Raw genomic sequence first — 18,737 nt, 5'->3', positions numbered from 1 at the left:
CTTTTTCATAAATATGCATTTAGAACTCTTCTATATAACTCTGCAGTCATCATAAGATCAGCGTGTGTGTGTATACTTACATTTTTGTCATGCTTTATGATTTTTAAAAATACTCAATTATGCAAACTTTTATTAATTGAAATAACTACCAACTGTATATGTTTCCCCGATAGCTCAGTTGGTAAAGAATCCACCTGCAATGCAGCCTCCTGATGCAAAGAACTGATTCATCTGAAAAGACCCTGATGCTGGGAAAAATTGAAGGTGGGAGGAGAAGGCGATGACAGAGGATGAGATGGTTGGATGGCGTCACTGACTCAGTGGACATGAATTTGAGTAAACTCCGGGAGTTGGTGATGGACAGGGAGGCCTGGCGTGCTGCAGTCCATGGGTTCACAAAGAGTAGGACATGACTGAGCGATTGAACTGAACTGAACCGAACCAACCTTATAATCCAATGATAATACTATTTTAGTTTTTGTTCCCCAAAACATTTTTGGATATTTTATCAGCATGACCTGTTCTCTGATAATTGCCCCTCCCTTATCATAGAATTCAGATGGCTGGTTCCATTCATGTATTTATTCATTTAGTCATTTGACCCCAAAATGGAGCATTCTATGATCCAGGGATAGAATCACTATAGTTAAGCACTATCAGGATACTGATATTTATAGATTTTCATATCATATGTAATATTATTAAGAAATATAGAATATCCTTTTGGATTATAATTTTGGAGTTATATCAGTTAACAAAACTATATTTGAGTGTGTACATTGTTTAGTTAAAAACAAAAAATATTAAAAGAATAGTACATACATATTCATTCATCAAGATGTAAATACTCAAGTGGCAATGTGTGATTCAGAACTTAGAGCAAACAAAATAATATCTTCATATAACTTTTATCCAAATGATAGAACATATTATATGTGTTTTATATACACACATATATGTGCAAATAAATATGTATAAACATATATATATACCTTGATATATACTATTAAATAATAATAAATACTATAACAAAGCAAAACCTGACAATGACTATCAGTTCAGTTCAGTCGCTCAGTCGTGTCCAACTCTTTGCGACCCCATGAACCACAGCATGCCAGGCCTCCCTGTTCACCCAAACTCATGTCCATTCAGTTGGTAATGCCATCCAACCATCTCATCCTCTGTCGTCCCCTTCTCCTCCTGCCCTCAATCTTTCCCAGCATCAGGGTCTTTTCAAATGAGTCAGCTCTTCGCATCAGGTGGCCAGAGTGGACAGAGTGGCCAAGGTGGACAAAGACTATAGAGGTGTTGAAAAATTTAGTGAACTTGAAAATATATGTAAAACACAGAAAATGTTAAATAATGATTAACGATGGAGGATTAAATTAAATGTTTAACAATTATTGACTACAGCTTAGATGTAGAGAAAACCAAAAAAATGGAGAAAAGATAATATTTAAAGAAATAATGACTAGAACTTATGAAAGATACAAATCCAAATAAATAATTTGTAAAAAAAATTTCAGCAGGATAAATGAATAGAAATTCATATGCATATTATTGAATGTCAAAGAAAGAAAAAGGTCTTTAAAACAGGCTGAACAACAACAATAACAAAGAATTAGTTACCTAAAAACAATAGACAAATAGAAATAACAGAAATTTTAACAACAAAAATATAATTTAAATGAAGTGAAATAATATCTAGCTGACAACCTAGAATGCTGAACTCAGAAAATAAAATATTACAAATGAGAGGAAAATAAAAATAAAAGTGTGGAAGAAATATTTTTTCATGTTTAGAAGAAAATATAGTATCTTAGATGCAAAATCATTAACCAAAAGTATTGGATAGGAGATGTAACCTAAAAAAATTTCCAGAGCTCAAACAGGTCATGGAGATATTATAAGCATGAGTCAGCCAAGGTTGTGAGTGGAGATTCTTGTTGATCACCTGAGACATTCAATAGACAGAGCACACACACATATCACAATTTAGCAACAAAGCTAAACCATTCCTAGATTAATGTTAGGGCAGGGTTAGATCTGGAGTAGCTTTATTATAGTGGTAATTTTCTGCCATGTGTCATGAAGCTGTGCATCTATTATTCATTAATTTGCAAATATGCAAAAGAATTCTGCAGATTTCGAGAGCTCTTTTCCCATATAGCTTCCAGTGTAGGGGAATGCTGTCTCCCAATTTCCAGCCCCCTCAGCCAGCTTTAGCTCTGATCTGTTTCCTTATTGCAACAGCACCGCCACACTGGACTCCTCCTCCTTGCACCACAGTCAGAATGTATTTATATGGAAAAAACCAGGGCAGTCACTAAGCTCACCTCAACTGTCATCTTCCTCCCAGAGTTCACACTTCTGCATGGACTGCTATTCCGTGTTCAAAAACTACTGTTTTGTATATTTCATCTAGTTTTCTATTTGTTTTTGGTGGGAGAATAAACATAATTTCCAGAATAATGATCACCTCTGAAGGAAAAATGTGAGTTTTACACAGTAGATATAATAGTAATTTGATAGTGGGTTTATTAATGTATTTTTATTTTCAAAACTCCTATCTCATACTTACAAATGCATACACTATCTTTTATCAATTACTACAAAACCTGAAAGGACAGAGATAGGAAAACAAGTTAGATGATAACTATAATATGACCCCATAGACGGCAGCCCACCAGGCTCCACCGTCCCTGGGATTCTCCAGGCGAGAACACTGGAGTGGGTTGCCATTTCCTTCTCCAATGCATGAAAGTGAAAAGTGAAAGTGAAGTTGCTCAGTCATGTCCGACCCTCAGCGACCCCATGGACTGCAGCCTTCCAGGCTCCTCCGTCCATGGGATTTTCCAGGCAAGAGTACTGGAGTGGGGTGCCATTGCCTTCTCCAATATATATATATATTCTCCAGGCAAGAACATTGGAGTGGGTTGCCATTTCCTTCTCCATTATAATATGGGTAAGAAAATATTAATTTGGACAGTCTCACAAAGTTGGAGGAGGTGCAGTCATTAGTTTCATGATTACTTTGAAGGCAGAGTGTCAGGATTGGCTAATGGGTTAGTCCTAGGATATGGAGAAAGAATTTAGAGAAAGAAACTGCAAGTCTTCCACCCCTGAGAAATCGTGTTAATGTTTGTGCTTTGGCAAAGATGTGAAAAACTGAGCTATGAGCTGATCTGAAAAGGAAATTTATCATCTGTAGGTTTGACCTTGTGAGTTTGAGATGCCCATGAGACTTCAAAATAGAGATATAGTAGATCAACCCACTCCTGTGTTCTTGCCTGGAGAATCCCAGGAATGGGGGAGCCTGGTAGGCTGCCGTCTATGGGGTCGCACAGCATTGGACACAACTGAAGCAACTTAGCAGCAGCAGCAGAGCTATTTCAGGGGGCTTCCCTCCCCTGGAAAAGGAAATTGCACAGTACTCTTGCCTGGAAAATTTTATGGACAGAGGAATTTGGTAGGGTATAATCCATGGGGTCGCAAAGAGTTGAACATAACTGAGCATACACACACACACACAAGCACATTTCATGACAGAGTTCAGGATAAAACATTGATTTGGATGTTATATTTGCATATATGAGATTTAAATCTATACACTTAGCTAAGATCTAAGGAATAAGAATAATTAGAGCAGAAAATGTCTGTAGCCAGACAGAGAGTTTCTCGTCCATACGGAGAGAGTTTCAGGAAGGAGTTAGAAAAAGAAACTGGGGAAGCACAGAGGGCATACAAAACAAAAATTAGAAGGAGTATATTAGACATTTAAAGAGAAAAAAGAAATGAGTGTTAAATAATCGTTTTAGAAAATACACAGTAAGGAAAGATTAGGAAGCTAAACTAGTCCCCACTCTGTCAGCCAATTTTCACGCATGTGGTCCATGCTCAGTGGAGCCCGACTCTTTGCAATCCTATGCACTGTAGCCCACCAGGCTACTCTGTCCATGGGATTCTCCAGGCAAGAATATTGGAGTGGGTTGCCATGCCCTCCTCCAGGGGATCCTTCCCACCCAGGGATCAAACCCCAGTCTCCTGCATCTCTTGCATTGCAGATGGATGCTTTACTGCTGAGCTACCAGGGAAGCCCCCAATTTGGCCTGTCTACAAAAAAAAAAGAGAGAGAGAGAAAGAAAAAAGAAGGAATAAAGCCTAAATAAGACATTTGACTAAAGTGTCAAACCTGTTTATATGTGGTGATAAGACAAAAATTTGGAAACCATGTAATTTATTATGTATATTAGAGTTTAATTTTGTAAACATAATAACTTATTGCTGATGGTGCTTAAATGTATTTATTTATCATCTGGAGCTTTGTAAAGAAGCCAATTATTCACAGAGACAGGCTCAGTGTATTATTATATAACTTTCCATTGTAATGTAACTTTGTAAAATGGAGCTGATGATTCAGGTTGCCAACTTATTCACTAGCATAAAATTTGTTTCCCTTGGTAGTGCAACAACTCTCCTAGGGAGACAAACAGATTGTGCACAGTCCTTTACTTCTGCTGCTATTAAAGGATGCTACAAAAACAATTATCTCCTACCTGAAATATCCTAAAGGAAAAATCATCTGGTGATAAATATTTTAATTTTTGAGTCTGAAGCAACATTCTGTTCTCTTTTATCTATAGACATATATGGTTCCCTCTGTCAAGAGCCTCTTTATTTTAGGGGGAACTGTGACTAAAATTTGTTAATTTACAGTCCTTTTAATGGTCACCTTCATGCCTACTTGAAATGTTTATCACAAAGAACATGAAGAGGACATTGACCTGAGCAAGTAGAAAGTTTCTTTCATTCATAATAGCCTTCAGTCACTGTGAGTAAAGGTCAGCTTTACAGCATTTGTAATTAGATTTTTTTCTGTTTTAAAATATGCTTAAGGAGATCATCACACAAAGAATTAAAAATCAAAAGGGAAGCATAATATATACTTATACATTTTTTAAATGAAATGGACTTTTTAAAGACAAAAACGAAAACAGAAATAAAAATTCAGATAGTGCCTTATGCATGAAAGAAACTGAAATCATAATCAAAACCTTTTCATAATGAAAATTCCATATGAAATGATCTTGCTGGAGGGTTTTGTAAAACATATAAGGAAGAAACCATACAGATCCCACACAATAATCTTTCAAAATAAGAGGAGGGTAAAATCTGTTGTATGATAGCAACAGAAACCTAACTCTCAAACCTGAGAAAAATAAGAAAATACAATCAATTTCCTCATAATTGTAGGCACAAACATCCTTAAAATTAATATTGAGTTGAACCCAGTCATGTATAAAATAATAAAATATGGTGTAAAAGAGTAGTTTTACCATAACTGTAGTATTAACATTTGAAATCAATTCAATTAATGTACCATATTATTACAGAATAAAGGAAAAATAAGTGATTATATTGACATGTAAAATAAAAATTAATAAAATTTAGCATCCACTCATAATCTAACTGGTAAAAAGTTTCTTAAAAATGTGAACAGTGTCATACACATGGGAGAAATAAGAAAGCATCTCTGGTGAAGTCAGAGAAGTCACCGTGGTGCCACACCAGTGGAAACTGGTGCTGGTTGATAATGTAAGTTGCTACAGAAGCAGCTCAAGGGGATATATTTTACCAGAGTCACTGAAAGAGTTCCTGGTGAAAGACGACAGTACATGCTGCTGGCTGCCAAGCATCAGAGGGGCCAGCGAACCATTATCCAAATTGCAGGAGGCTGGCAATAGAAAATCTCCCACAGGAGCCTTGTATTGGATTTTTAGTCTATCACATTCTAAACTTCTCCATGGTTTTCTAAAGCATCTTATGCCACACATTGTTTTGTAGCAATCCTACGTTTTGGTGTGAGTCCATGAAAGATATCATCATGCAAGAAATTAGGCAATTATAAATCCTCATGACAAACTCCATTTTTTTTTTCCACCAGCTGCAGTGCCCAGTAACAAATAAGTAAAGAAATGAGTGAAGTTCTTGGATAGAAACCTTAAATATGGGATACTCAACCATCCATCTATATTTATATGGAATGACTGCAAAGACTGCTTCTGAGAGTCTCAGTATATCATATAGGCACCATATGTATAAAAATCTGCAAAATAGCTACCTGGCTTAATTTGTTAATTAAGACAATGGTGCCAAATACTTTGACTAGAAGACTTGCCAAAATATAATTTTATCTGCTGTTTCTGCATTCTCTAGATCTGTCTTTACTTTTTAGTCAATTTATTATTATTACCCTAATCCCCTATTAATGTTAACAGTTCTTTCTCTTTTTTTTATATCAAGGCCTGCAGGCCTATGCACATTTTTTTAACTTTTAATTTTGTATTGTAGTATAGCCGATTAACAATATTGTGATAGTTTAAGGTGATAGGGAAGGGACTCAGTCATACATATACATGTATCCAGGCTGCCACATAACACCCAGCAGAGTTCAATGCAGTAGGTCCTTTTTGGTTATCCATTTTAATTATAGCAGTGTGTACATGTCCATCTAAAACTCTTTAACTATTCCTTCCTCATGAAATCCTCCCTGATAACCATAAGTTTAGGGGATTCCCAAGTGACGCTAGTGGTATAGAACCTGCCTGCCAATGCAGGAGACTTAAGAGATGTCAGAAAGATCCCCTGGAGAAGGGGATGACTACCCATTCTATTATTCTTGCCTGGAAAATTACATGAACAGAGGAGCCTGTTGGGCTACAGTCCATGGGGTCACAAAGAGTCGGACATGACTGAGCACCTTATACTTTCACTCACTTCACTTTCAGTTGAAACAAACTACACAGTGATTTGAATAGAGGAAATTTAATATGGAACAAGAGCAAGAAGGAGAAATATTACTACATCCCTAATATGTGGAATCTGAAAAGAAATAATACAAATGAACTTACCTACAAAACAGAAAGAGACTCATAGAGAACAAACTTATGGTTGCCTGCATGCTAAGTTGCTTCACTCTTATGGAATCCTCTATTCAAATCACTGCGTAGCTTGTTTCAACTGAAAATGAAGTGAGTGAAAGTGTTAGTCGCTCAGTCATGTCCAACTCTTTGCAACCCCATGGACTATAGCCCACCAGGCTCCTCTGTCCATGGAATTCTCCAGGCAAGAATACTGGAGTGAATTGTCATTTCCTTCTCCAGGGGATCTTCCCAACCCAGGGATCAAACCAGGTCTCCTGCATTGCAGGAAGATTCTTTACCATCTGATCCACCAGGGAATTCAACTGGACCATAACTAGTAAACTGCCTGAATGCCTTGTATGCTATAGAAACTCAGCTAACATTAATTGAACAAGCAAATGGATGAAAGCAGAATGTTTACTAATTTTCAAAACCACCAGTGGAGGGACTAGGGGAAAACAACAAAGACCTCTTGGGCATAATTAGAGATGGCTCATAAACAGCTTGGCCAGTGTGGCATGTTGCACAATTTTAGTAGCTATTTCTGAACAGAATCAGGGAAAGCAGAGACTGATAACATCATTGCTACTTAATGCTTCTTTTTAGCCAGACTTGGCAATAATCTCAGTCAATTTGTGAGCAGAACTGCTACCAGTTGAAAACCTGGCATGAAAAGTTATACCTTGGGAAGGGTCATCTGTAGTTCTGAAATAAAACCATTATTACAATGCAGTCACTGAAACTGACCTGGCAGGGGGAAATGCTTATTTGCCCATACCCAACAAATTATGTTTGAATAAGTTGTTATTTATTTTTCCACTTCTGTGCAATCTGAACTACAATCTCAACTGCTGTTGACAATTTTGAAGCATCCAGTTAGTTGGCTTTAACTACAAAAGAGTTATCTGGGGATCTAGAGGCCCCCTGATATTTCCAGATGTATTGAGGCTGTTGTATGCTCAGTGGCCCCAGGCTTATCTCGAGAGAGAGAGAGAGAGATCTCTAATCCTTGCAGTGCCGATGCTTTGCCCTTAGTTGTCATTTTGCAGCAACATGCATATTGAAAGCTCTGTCTGTAGCTCTACTAAACATTGGTTGATCAAGTTATATCTCCTAGTTTGTTTCTAAATATTTAGGGGTGAAATTTCTCAGGGTCAAGCAACGAAAAACAAGAAGAAAATATAAAAGACCAATGTGCTGTATATTTTTAAGAAAGTAGATGAAGTTTCTCAACATATTACAAAATAATAAATGATAATAATAGTTAAAATTATATGATTATCATAGAACAAATCAAAAAGTATAGCAAAGGAGTATTTAAAGTTGGCTAGGCCTAAACTTTGAAACTCCTGATTATTTTTGTCTTTTCCTTTACTTTTACAGGTTTATGTTAGGTTTCTGTTATAAGGACTGCTGTTTTCCATTGCCTTGGGACATTACTAATAGTTCAATATAAGATACAATATCTGACAGTTAACCGTTCCTAAGAAAGAGTCTAAAAGGAACAAATAAAGGCTTTAAGGATGTACAAAAAAGAGAGATCAGAGAATAGAAAGGTGAGGCTATAGAGGAAAAGAAAATGACTGGATGTATCTGTCAACCCAAGCTCCTAATTTATCCCTGTCCCCTCTCTCCCCTTTGGGACCCATAAGTTTGGTTTTTATGTCTGTGAGTCTGTTTCTGTTTTGTAAATAAGTTAATGTATATCAATTTTTTTTTAGATTTTCACATATATGATATATTTCTCTTTCTATGTCCTACTTAGTATGATACTCTCTAGGTCCATCCATATAGCAGCAAATGGCATTATTTCATTCTTTTTATAGCTCAAGGAATTATATTCAATACCTTGTTATAAGCTATAATGGAAAAGAATCTGAAAAATTATACACACACATACATATCTGAATCACTTTGCTGTACATCAGAAACTAACACTCTGCTGTACATCAGAAACTTAACACATCCTTGTAAACCAACTATACTTTAAAAAAAAAAATTCCAGTTTTTTAGGGAATCTCTACACTGTTCTCCATAGTGGCTGTACTAGTTTGCATTCCCACCAACAGTGTAAGAGGGTTCCCTTTTCTGCACACCCTCTCCAGCATTTATTGCTTGTAGACTTTTGGATAGCAGCCATTCTGACTGGCATGAAATGGTACCTCATTGTGGTTTTGATTTGCATTTATCTGATAATTAATGATGTTGAGCATCTTTTCATATGTTTGTTAGCCATCTGTATGTCTTTTTTGGAGAAATGTCTGTTTAGTTCTTTGGCCCACTTTTTGTTTGGGTCATTTATTTTTCTGGAATTGAGCTACAGGAGTTGCTTATATATTTTTGAGATTAATTCTTTGTCCATTGCTTCGTTTGCTATTATTTTCTCCCATTCTGAAGGCTGTCTTTTCACATTGCTTATAGTTTCCTTTGTTGTGCAGAAGCTTTTAATTTTAATTAGGTCCCATTTGTTTATTTTTGCTTTTATTTCCAATATTCTGGGAGGTGGGTCATAGAGGATACTGCTGTGGTTTATATCAGAGAGTGCTTTGCGTATGTTTTCCTCTAGGAGTTTTATAGTTTCTTGTTTTCCGTTTAGATTTTTAATCCATTTTGAGTTTATTTTCATGTATGGTGTTAGTGTTCTAGTTTCATTCTTTTACAAGTGGTTGACCAGTTTTCCCAGCACCACTTGTAAAAGAGATTGTCTTTTCTCCATTGTATATTCTTGCCTCCTTTGTCAAAGATAAGTTGTCCATATGACCCAGCAATCCCACTGCTGGGCATACACACCAAGGAAACCAGAATTGAAAGACACGTGTACCCCAATGTCCATCGCAGCACTGTTTATAATAGCCAGGACATGGAAGCAACTTAAATGTCCATAAAAAGACAAATGGATAAGAAAGCTGTGGTACATATACACAATGGAATATTACTCAGCCATTAAAAAGAATACATTTGAATCAGTTCTAATGAGGTGGATGAAACTGGAGCCTATTATACAGCGTGAAGTAAGCCAGAAAGAAAAACACCAATACAGTATACTAACGCATATGTATGGCATTTAGAAAGGTGGTAACAATAACCCTGTAAGTGAGACAACAAAAGAGACACAGATGTATAGAAGAGTCTTTTGGACTCTGTGGGAGAGGGTGAGGGCAGGATGATATGGGAGAATGGCACTGAAACATATAAATTTATCACATTTGAAATGAATTGCCAGTCCAGGTTCAATGGATGATACAGGGTGCTCGGGGCTGGTACACTGTGATGACCCAGAGGGATGGAATGGGAAGGGAGGTGGGAGGAGGGGTTCAGGATGGGGACCACATGTACACCCATGGCGGATTCAAGTCAATGTATGGCAAAACCAATACAATGTTGTAAAGCAAAATAAATAAATAAAACAGATTTAAAAAAAAGAAAATAATAATAATTTTAAAAATGAAAGATAATGACTATATGTTTCTAATTGAGAGTTGACATCAAACTGACACCATGAGGTATGCACTGACAAAAATTGCCTACAATCTATGCATGCTTTTCTTCCTTTTTAAAGATACATATCTTAGACCCATAGAGAGTCACATGATATGTTCTTAAAGATTCTGTAGTAAATTCTTCATTGTTATATGTTGATTCATTGGCTCCTCATTCTCATTAAGGTGGAGTATCTGAAATATTTTTCCTCAACAAGGAAAAACCTTTTCCCCAACTCAACCAGAATTTATATAAATTCAGAGCAGAGGGCATTTATCATTAAATGTATATTTTCCATTAATTTAGGAGAACACCCAGCTTCCAACACAAGTATCCTTTGAAGGATTAAAGGGCATAATTTTGATTTTTCCTTTTGCATCTACATTATAGAAATGATGAAAAGAAAGAGTTATTAGGAAAAAGTGATATTACTCAAGATGCCACAAACATTTATCTTTATCTATTGTATTTAACATGTAGATGTGATTTACGAGGTATGACGTAAGGAGCCTGTTAAAATTCTAGTATTTCTTAATTATTACTTTCAACTGTGATCATTAGGTTTCTATTTTCTGAGCAATAAGAATATATCAGAAAGATTCCATAGGTTATTGGTTACTCTCTCATATTAAACGTTAACAGAAATGTTTAGAAAGCCAATCTTACTGCTGATTAAATGCTACGTAATCCTTCAGGCACATCCAGAGTTGTTTCTTATAGTAGTTGGAGTGGAATTTCATATAGTGGCTGGAGTGGCATTGGCCACTCCTATTTCTCCTCCTACCCCAGCACCCTGCCCAGGAAGAAGAAGGGTATCATGGTCTGATTCTTACATGGTCATCCTCTCTGTTTTGAAATTTCTTACTATTCTGAGCTTGACAGATTGACACTTAGGAAGAACAATAGAGTAGGCAGGTAACTTCATTCATTCTGTTTATCTTTGGTTTGGTGAATTTGGCAAGCTTTGTTTATGTCTCCTCCTAGTGGCCTCAGACCACAACGTTCATAAATTTCTGGGAGATATGTTCAGCTTTACCCTAGTTCCTGCTTTCTGTGAGGAGCCCTCTAACAAACGATCAACTTTATCTCAACATCACTCCAACAATGGTTCATTGTAAACTATCTTTGGGTATCATGCCACTTTTCCTGGTGCAGCTGACCCTTAGACAGTCCCATGTCCATCTTTAACTTTCATGTTCAAACATGGAGCCAAAGGAACCACTGAGTGCTTCTCATTACTTTATTCCTGGTAGAAAAAGTTCTTAAGAATAAGAATCTTAGCATGGAATCTTACTGTTCCTCTGCTTAAGCTTCTGTCAAGCCACACCTCCTTAAAAAAAATCACTAAACACCAAATCCAGTAACATGTGTCAAGTTATGCAAAGAGCTTATTTTGTTATTATAATAACACAAGGGAGATTATGAAATTCACTGGCCCAGTAAGCTTCTAGTAGGGAAATGAGATACCAGTCTCCTACCTTGCAAGAAGGTCCAGTGTCTGTGTCTTTAAATGTGAATCTCTACCTGTAAATTCTTGTCACTCTGATTGGAGAGGAAAGAATGCTACTTTTGTTCCAAATTGGCAGGGAGAGTAAAATTACTTTATTTATAACATCAATTTACTCACCAGTAGTAACCCAGATTTTCCCTCTTTTCTCCTTGTCTTTATTTTATTTTGATCAGACATCCTAGTGAGGAGTGGAATGGAGTTTAGGAGCACAGCAGTAGGAAAAAGGGCATTCACTGAGAAAGAGGTTTGGTCTGGTATATAAGCCCTGGAAAGTGGTATCTGACTTTATTTATGAATTAACTTTTTAAAAGTATGGAGCATCTTGTTGTTGTTCAGTTGCTCAGTCATGTCCAACTCTTTGTGACCCCATGGACTGAAGCATACCAGGCTTCACTGTTCTTTTCTATCTCCCTGAGTTTGCTCAAACTCATGGCCATTGAGTTGATGGTGCCTTCCAATCATCTCACCTCTGTCACCCCCTTCTTATCCTGCCCTGTCTTTCCTGGCATCAGGGTCTAGAATGCACTGTTTATTACTGTGGTTTCCAGCACTGTTTTGCAGGGCATCAGTAAAATTCTCCACTCAATATCTTTTTGCAAACATATCACTTCAATGCATGCTATGTTCAGTGTTTTCTGGTGATTTCTGCTGTCAATGCTCCCTGCATTGCCTTTCCTATTTTGGTGAGTAGCAGCTTCACTTTACAGTTTTTTTTTTTTTTTTTTCCCCAGTCGGCTTAGAATTATTATTGCTACTCCCATTTTTTTTTATACTTCACATCAAAATTAATGAGAAAATATTTAAAGCTGTGCCTTCAAAATATCCAGAGGTTGAATATTTCTGACATGGAACACCTTTGCTCTACTGGTTTAGGCGATCTTTAACTGTCTTCTGAACTATTTCTGTAGCTTCCTAACCAGCCTGGTTACTGATGCTTTAGCTTTCCACCCTTCACTCAGTTCTCAACAAAGCAGACAGTGCAATTATTTTAAAAGATAAATCTCATATTTCATTCCACAAATACTTTAAAAAATCCCCCAGTGATATCCTATATAATTTAGAGTGAACCTAATGCCTTTAGATGTGTCTCCCTGCTCTACTTACCTCTTTGCTGTCACTTAAATATGGTTGGCACATTCTAGCTTCAGAATTTTTGTTCCTACCATTCTTCTGTCTGGAAATTCTGTCCCCACAGGTATATACATGGCTCATTTCCTCAACAACTTGCAATATTATCATTATTATGCAACCATTTCTGACTTCCTTATTTAAATATTTAATTCTATCTTCTCATCCTCATTTCTATGCCTTATCACTAATTTATTTTTCCTCTATAGAATTGATTATCTCAAGGCTCTCTACTTAGCAAAAGGAATGTTCTCTATTAATACTTGCTTAATAAACAATCATCAAATTTCAGTGACAACTAACACTTAGATTTTCTTTTTCATGTATCTGTGGGTCAGCTACAAGTTAGCTCTGGCCTCCTTATGGTTGCAACTTGTGGTCTGGTCTACTCTGACTTTTAATTTTGAGGCCTATGTTGAAGAGGCAATGGCTACCTAGAGGGAACTCTTTTCCTCAGTGAAAGTTACACAAGAGGGTGTACTGACTGCTCACACACACATTTGGAGAATCTATTTCCATCATGCCTACTAAAATCACATTGCCCAGAATAACTCATTTGATTAAATCCAAAGTCAAGAAATGGACAGGTACACACTCTATCCATGAAGACAGGACAGTGTGATTTTTTAAATTAAGTATTGAATGTTATCACATATGTGGAAATAGAATTTAATCAGCTGTAATAGACAAAAGGACTTAGACTGGAAAATTATAGAAGCATTCTAACTTCTAATATATATATATATATATATATATATCAAATTGTTTTCCATTAAATTAGAAAAATATAAGGATTTTCAAGTAGAAAATGAGATTCCACTTTGATGTTGGCCTTGGCACTTAGTGTTGAATGATACATGTGTTTCATATAAGTGAAAGGAAAGGCAAAGGGAAGTCTTCAGCAAGAAAGCTAGTTTAGCGAAGATTTAGGGGAAGGAAAAAAATGAAAGGTTTCCAAGTAGTGTCTAAATTCTCCTTCGCTCTCACTTACAAAATCAATTCAGTCGAAAACCATTCAGTGAGATGGTGGCACACACCTTTCCGAAGTCTCAATAGGGGAAAAAGACAGGCCGTATGTTAAGAGTACTTTTGTGAATATTCCATCCTGGGTTTTTCTAGTTTCTGCACTGCCTCTTCCTCCTTGTCCCTATTATTTGCCTTACTTCAATACATTTTCTGATAAATTCTATTTGTTGCACTATTTATTTTATTCATTTTCTGATTCATAGTTTTCCTTTAACTTCCTTTGGAATACAAGAAAATTGACTCTTTTTGTGGTGTTTAGCTAGTCTGTATGAGAGCCTAGGTGAACCAGTCAGCTGTAGGGATTCTGAACTCTCCCCTGCTTCTCTTGTTCCTACCATGAGTCACCCACACGCATGTCATTGCTGTTGTTTTAACAATGACATGGCTACATTTCTCCTGAATGTATGGTTTTAAACTTTTCCTTTATGTTTTAGTTTTTGTGGGGGTTTATTGTAGTTTATGTCCTAAATATACTTTAACCACTAAATTAAAGATCCACTAATAAATATATGAACATAACAAAATAGTTACCTTTGCTCATACAGCATACAAAAATGTCAGGTTTACATTATTTAGAGTTATTTGACAGATAATGAAGCTCACTCATATTCTAATTTTAGGGGTGATTAATGAAGAATATTGAAGAGGATTTAGGAGATATTATTTCAAGTTAATCTCTGTCTCCAAAGTATAAATTTTTTAGGGGAATGACACATTTTACAACTTCTCCTCCAATTTTGTAAATTTTATAATAAGGATCAAAGAGAATAAGTTACCTTGCCCTAGAGCCTTGACTCCCAGACTTTCTGCTATACTAGTTATGTCATTAAATACTTATTTTCTCATAAAACTCATAACACCTGATATTTAGCATATAATAAACAGTAATTTGATTTTTATTGTCCCTTCTTAAATTACATGATTCTATGAACTTACTTTGCTTATTTAATCCTCTCCTAGAACTGGACTGGATATATCTGCATTTGGCATATGCTTTAATCCCTTTCCTTTCAGATGGAGAATAAGGAAACTCTAATTCTTTTCCTCTTATATGGAAAATAGATGCACTGAAAATAGCCCAGATTCCATTCCAGGATAGTTGCTATTGCTCTACTGCCAGTTTCCCTGGTTAATATTTATGGAGATTTGCTGTACTTGACATAGAGTGTAATATGTAAGTGCATCACTGCCTATAGCTTTATATAAAAGAATTCTTATTGATTTTTCTATGTGATGTGGTACCACATTTGTGTCAACTTTCTTCAGTTGCTTTATTTATTTCCTTTCTTCTTTGTCACTTTTCCCAAGTTGGAAAAGCATTTCTCATCTAGGTTGGAAAACCTCTGTAATTGCATTTCTAACCCCTATCACTTGCCTTTACTTCTATTATAATATTCTTTCATTTGTCTTGCCACACATCCTTCACAGCATTTTGGGTGTAGTGACTCTTAGAAGAACCATTGAATAAATACACGTCTCAGAAGTTTCTTATCTTAATAGGTAGAAGTGAAGCAAGTATCAATCTCAACTCTCCCACACATTTAGCATCCATTTTGTATTAAGCAAATGAGAGCAGATATTTTAAATTGTAATAGTTTTATAGAATAGCAAGGTAAACATTCACCTCAACTAAATGTTTTTTCCTGATCAAATGCTAAGCAGTGGGATTTCATAAATTTAAATTTTATTCTAATGAGAAATTCACAAAACTACAGCTTATAAGATGTTTTCCTTGCAATGCATGAGAATATTTAGCAGTAAGGAAAAGTGACTTCTGCTGCCAGTTAGAAAAAGACCCAGAGACTTACATCTCACTATCTCAAAAGCTAGTAGGCCAGCGTTTATATAGCTCACAGCACAAGCACAATAGAACTTCAAGAAAACAGATAATGTTAGAGAGTACAAACACTCATGTTACAGTTAAAAAATAAGAAAAGTATAAAAGTGAAACAATATTAGCTGCAAAATAATTTTTAAAACTAGCATTTGTTGAACATATAACACAATTATGCCTTTAGCTTGTATTATACCATTTTATACTGAACTTCCCAGGTGGAACTAGTGGTATAGATCCAGCCTGCCAATGCAGGAGACATATGAGACTCAGGTTCAATCCCTGGGTTGGGAAGAGCCCCTGGAGGAGGGCATGACAACCCACTCCAGTATCCTTGCCTGGAGAATCCCATGGATAGAGGAGCCTGGTGGCCTACAGTCCACGAGATCAAAGAGTCAGACACAACTGAAGCAACTTAGCACAGCACATTCCATTTTATACACGGAACAATTCTTGAGGTAAGTGCCATTATTAAAAAAGAAATACATGTTAATATAGAGGAAGAATTATAAACTAGATTTTTAATCTCAATGCAGGGTTATTTTTAACTCACTACATCCTAATCATAAATATTTTGTAAACATTAAAATATTTTTCCAGTTTCTGTGGATTGTATGAGGCATTTATGCTAAATTAGATGGTAAGAATTTGCCTGCAATGCAGGAGACTTGGATTCGATCCTTGGGTCAGGAAGATGTCCTGGAGAAGGGAATGGCAACCCACTCCCATGTTCTTGCCTGGAGAATTCCATGGACAGAGGACCCTGGCGGGCTACAGTCCATGAGGTCACAAAGGGTTGCACATGACTGATAGACTACACTAGATCTAAATAATATATATCATATTAAAATAAAAACATAACTATGATTTAATATAGGGTTAATTGGCAAATACAAACCAATAAGGTCTAAATCTTCTTTCTAATGAATTTAGTGGAAGAAAATTATTTCAACCATTTCCCTTCAATCTTACAAAAAACTCATCCTATACTTAGATCAGGCACAGCCACTCATATTTCTGGTAATTACAGTAAAGTTTGTGACTCATCAGTAAGAAAATTATATGAAAAACCCTTCAGTATATTGATGACTCCTGTGTAAAATTCATACCAATGATATTTTAATTAACCATGGAATAATTTGGCAACTGGTAATTTTGGGAGTGTCCAGTATAGATAATTTTGGTTCACTCAATCAATTATACTGATTGATTCAATCAAAAGTTAAACTACACTTTTTTTTTAGTCATTAATCAATTGTTTTTATGTAAACTACATTTTAAAACCCACAGTTAAATTTAATCTAGGGTTCTGTAATGTGTTAGAAAGAGGAAATATAGCAGGTATACATAGGAAATAATATTTCTGAAAATCTAAAACAGAGCTTTTAGAGTTCATTTACTTCCATTGAACTTATTCAACGAAATACCTATTCTGGTAGTTGTATATCTACTAACTCAAGTTAGCAATAAATAATCATTTTTAAAGGTAAATCTAGAAGATAAAAATGATACTAAATATGATATACTTTGGATAGTAAATACCACTGAAATAATTTAACCTCTATTTGCTCAACAAATAGCCTACTAGGGTTCTCTCTCCTTGGGATTTTTCAGGTAAGAATACTTGAGTGAGTTGCCATTCACTACTCCAAGACATCCTCCTGACCCAGGGGTTGAACCTGTCTCTGTGTCTACTGCACTGGCAGGCAGATTCTTTAAAACTACACCATCTGGGCAGTTGCCAGTGAGGTACCTGGAAACAGTGCTGTTCTTCCTATTGGTAAACAGCCACATACCTATTAAAAATTTAACCCTGAGAGTGTGCATTGGCAATTTCTGGATTGATCCTTGCCCATTCCTCTATCCTATTCTTATATTCAAAGAAATATTTCAATATTTTATCTTATGAAATGAATCTTGAAATAATGATTTAAGCCTTGTAACCACTTTATACCATTACTTCACTTTTGTTCTCTCAAGTTTTTATTAACTTTACTTTTACTACTCTCTTATTCTTCACCTTTTACTTTTTGAAAAGCATTTAATATTTATCTGTTTTTTCTGCCTTTCAGCCATCTATGCTTCTGATTGTCAATAATCCTATTGTACCAAGTATTAATATCTCAATGGGAATTCTCAGAACTAAAGATAAGGCGACAGTCACAGAGGATTTTTGTTTTAACCTAGGTTTTAGTGTGTAAGAGAAACACCAATTCATTAAGGTTTTAGAAAGTCTTTACCAATAAGGAAATGAATAGTTTCATTTTACAATTATTAAAGCTAAGAGGTAATCTGACATACACTCTGTCCATAAATTATAGATAAAGCTGTGGCATTTTTGCCAGTCATTGGTTTATACTTTTCTCTCTCCTCATAGAAATAATTTGTAGAGAGAGAAACAGAATAAGAGGAAGAGAGAAAATAACAAAATTATATCACTATTATTAGCAATCAAATATATGTCCATATATACAAAAAAAGAGAGGGATTCCAAGGGAATTGCATACTTGGCAGACAACCTGTTCTATGTTGTCTGAAATATTAATAGTCCTTTTCACCATGTCTGCATAGCTCCATTAATTTATAGATACAGCATCAATCCCACTCAAATTTTATCTAACACTGGCCTATTCTCTAATTTACTGTTCACAATTATTCAAATATTGAAAATTCTTTCCCAGTCTGGAATAGTCCCACTCTAATGTGATCTTTTGCTAAAATATGTTAACTTTCATGCATGCTTTGGTCAAATAAACCCGTTTCACAAATCTCAAAGAAATGCTTATAATAGACTAATGTTTCCTGGTGAATTCAGTAATCATCAATGCACTTTCAA

The 18,737-nt window shown here is 35.7% G+C and overlaps 1 protein-coding gene across 25 annotated transcripts in view; it reads left to right on the top strand.

The window, feature by feature from the left end:
* The window catches only part of LOC129634294 (DBH-like monooxygenase protein 1), a 326,306-nt gene that overhangs the window by 184,636 nt on the left and 122,933 nt on the right, over nucleotides 1-18,737 (top strand). For 3 of the 25 annotated variants that reach the window (XR_008705526.1, XR_008705524.1, XR_008705522.1), the window contains one exon: nucleotides 4,065-5,415. The exons of 17 other annotated variants lie outside the window; for them this stretch is intronic. The gene's annotated coding sequence lies outside the window, so the exon portion shown is untranslated. Of the gene's footprint in view, nucleotides 1-173; nucleotides 1,017-4,064; nucleotides 5,416-16,119; nucleotides 16,335-18,737 lie in introns of those variants that run through there. 5 more of the 25 variants (XR_008705528.1, XR_008705525.1, XR_008705529.1 and 2 more) reach the window with 4 other exon arrangements.

This window comes from Bubalus kerabau, chromosome 19, assembly GCF_029407905.1.
Source record: "Bubalus kerabau isolate K-KA32 ecotype Philippines breed swamp buffalo chromosome 19, PCC_UOA_SB_1v2, whole genome shotgun sequence".
NCBI lineage: Eukaryota > Metazoa > Chordata > Mammalia > Artiodactyla > Bovidae > Bubalus > Bubalus kerabau.
The sequence above is the reverse complement of the archived record's forward strand: the minus strand, read 5'-3'. Positions and strand labels throughout refer to the sequence as shown.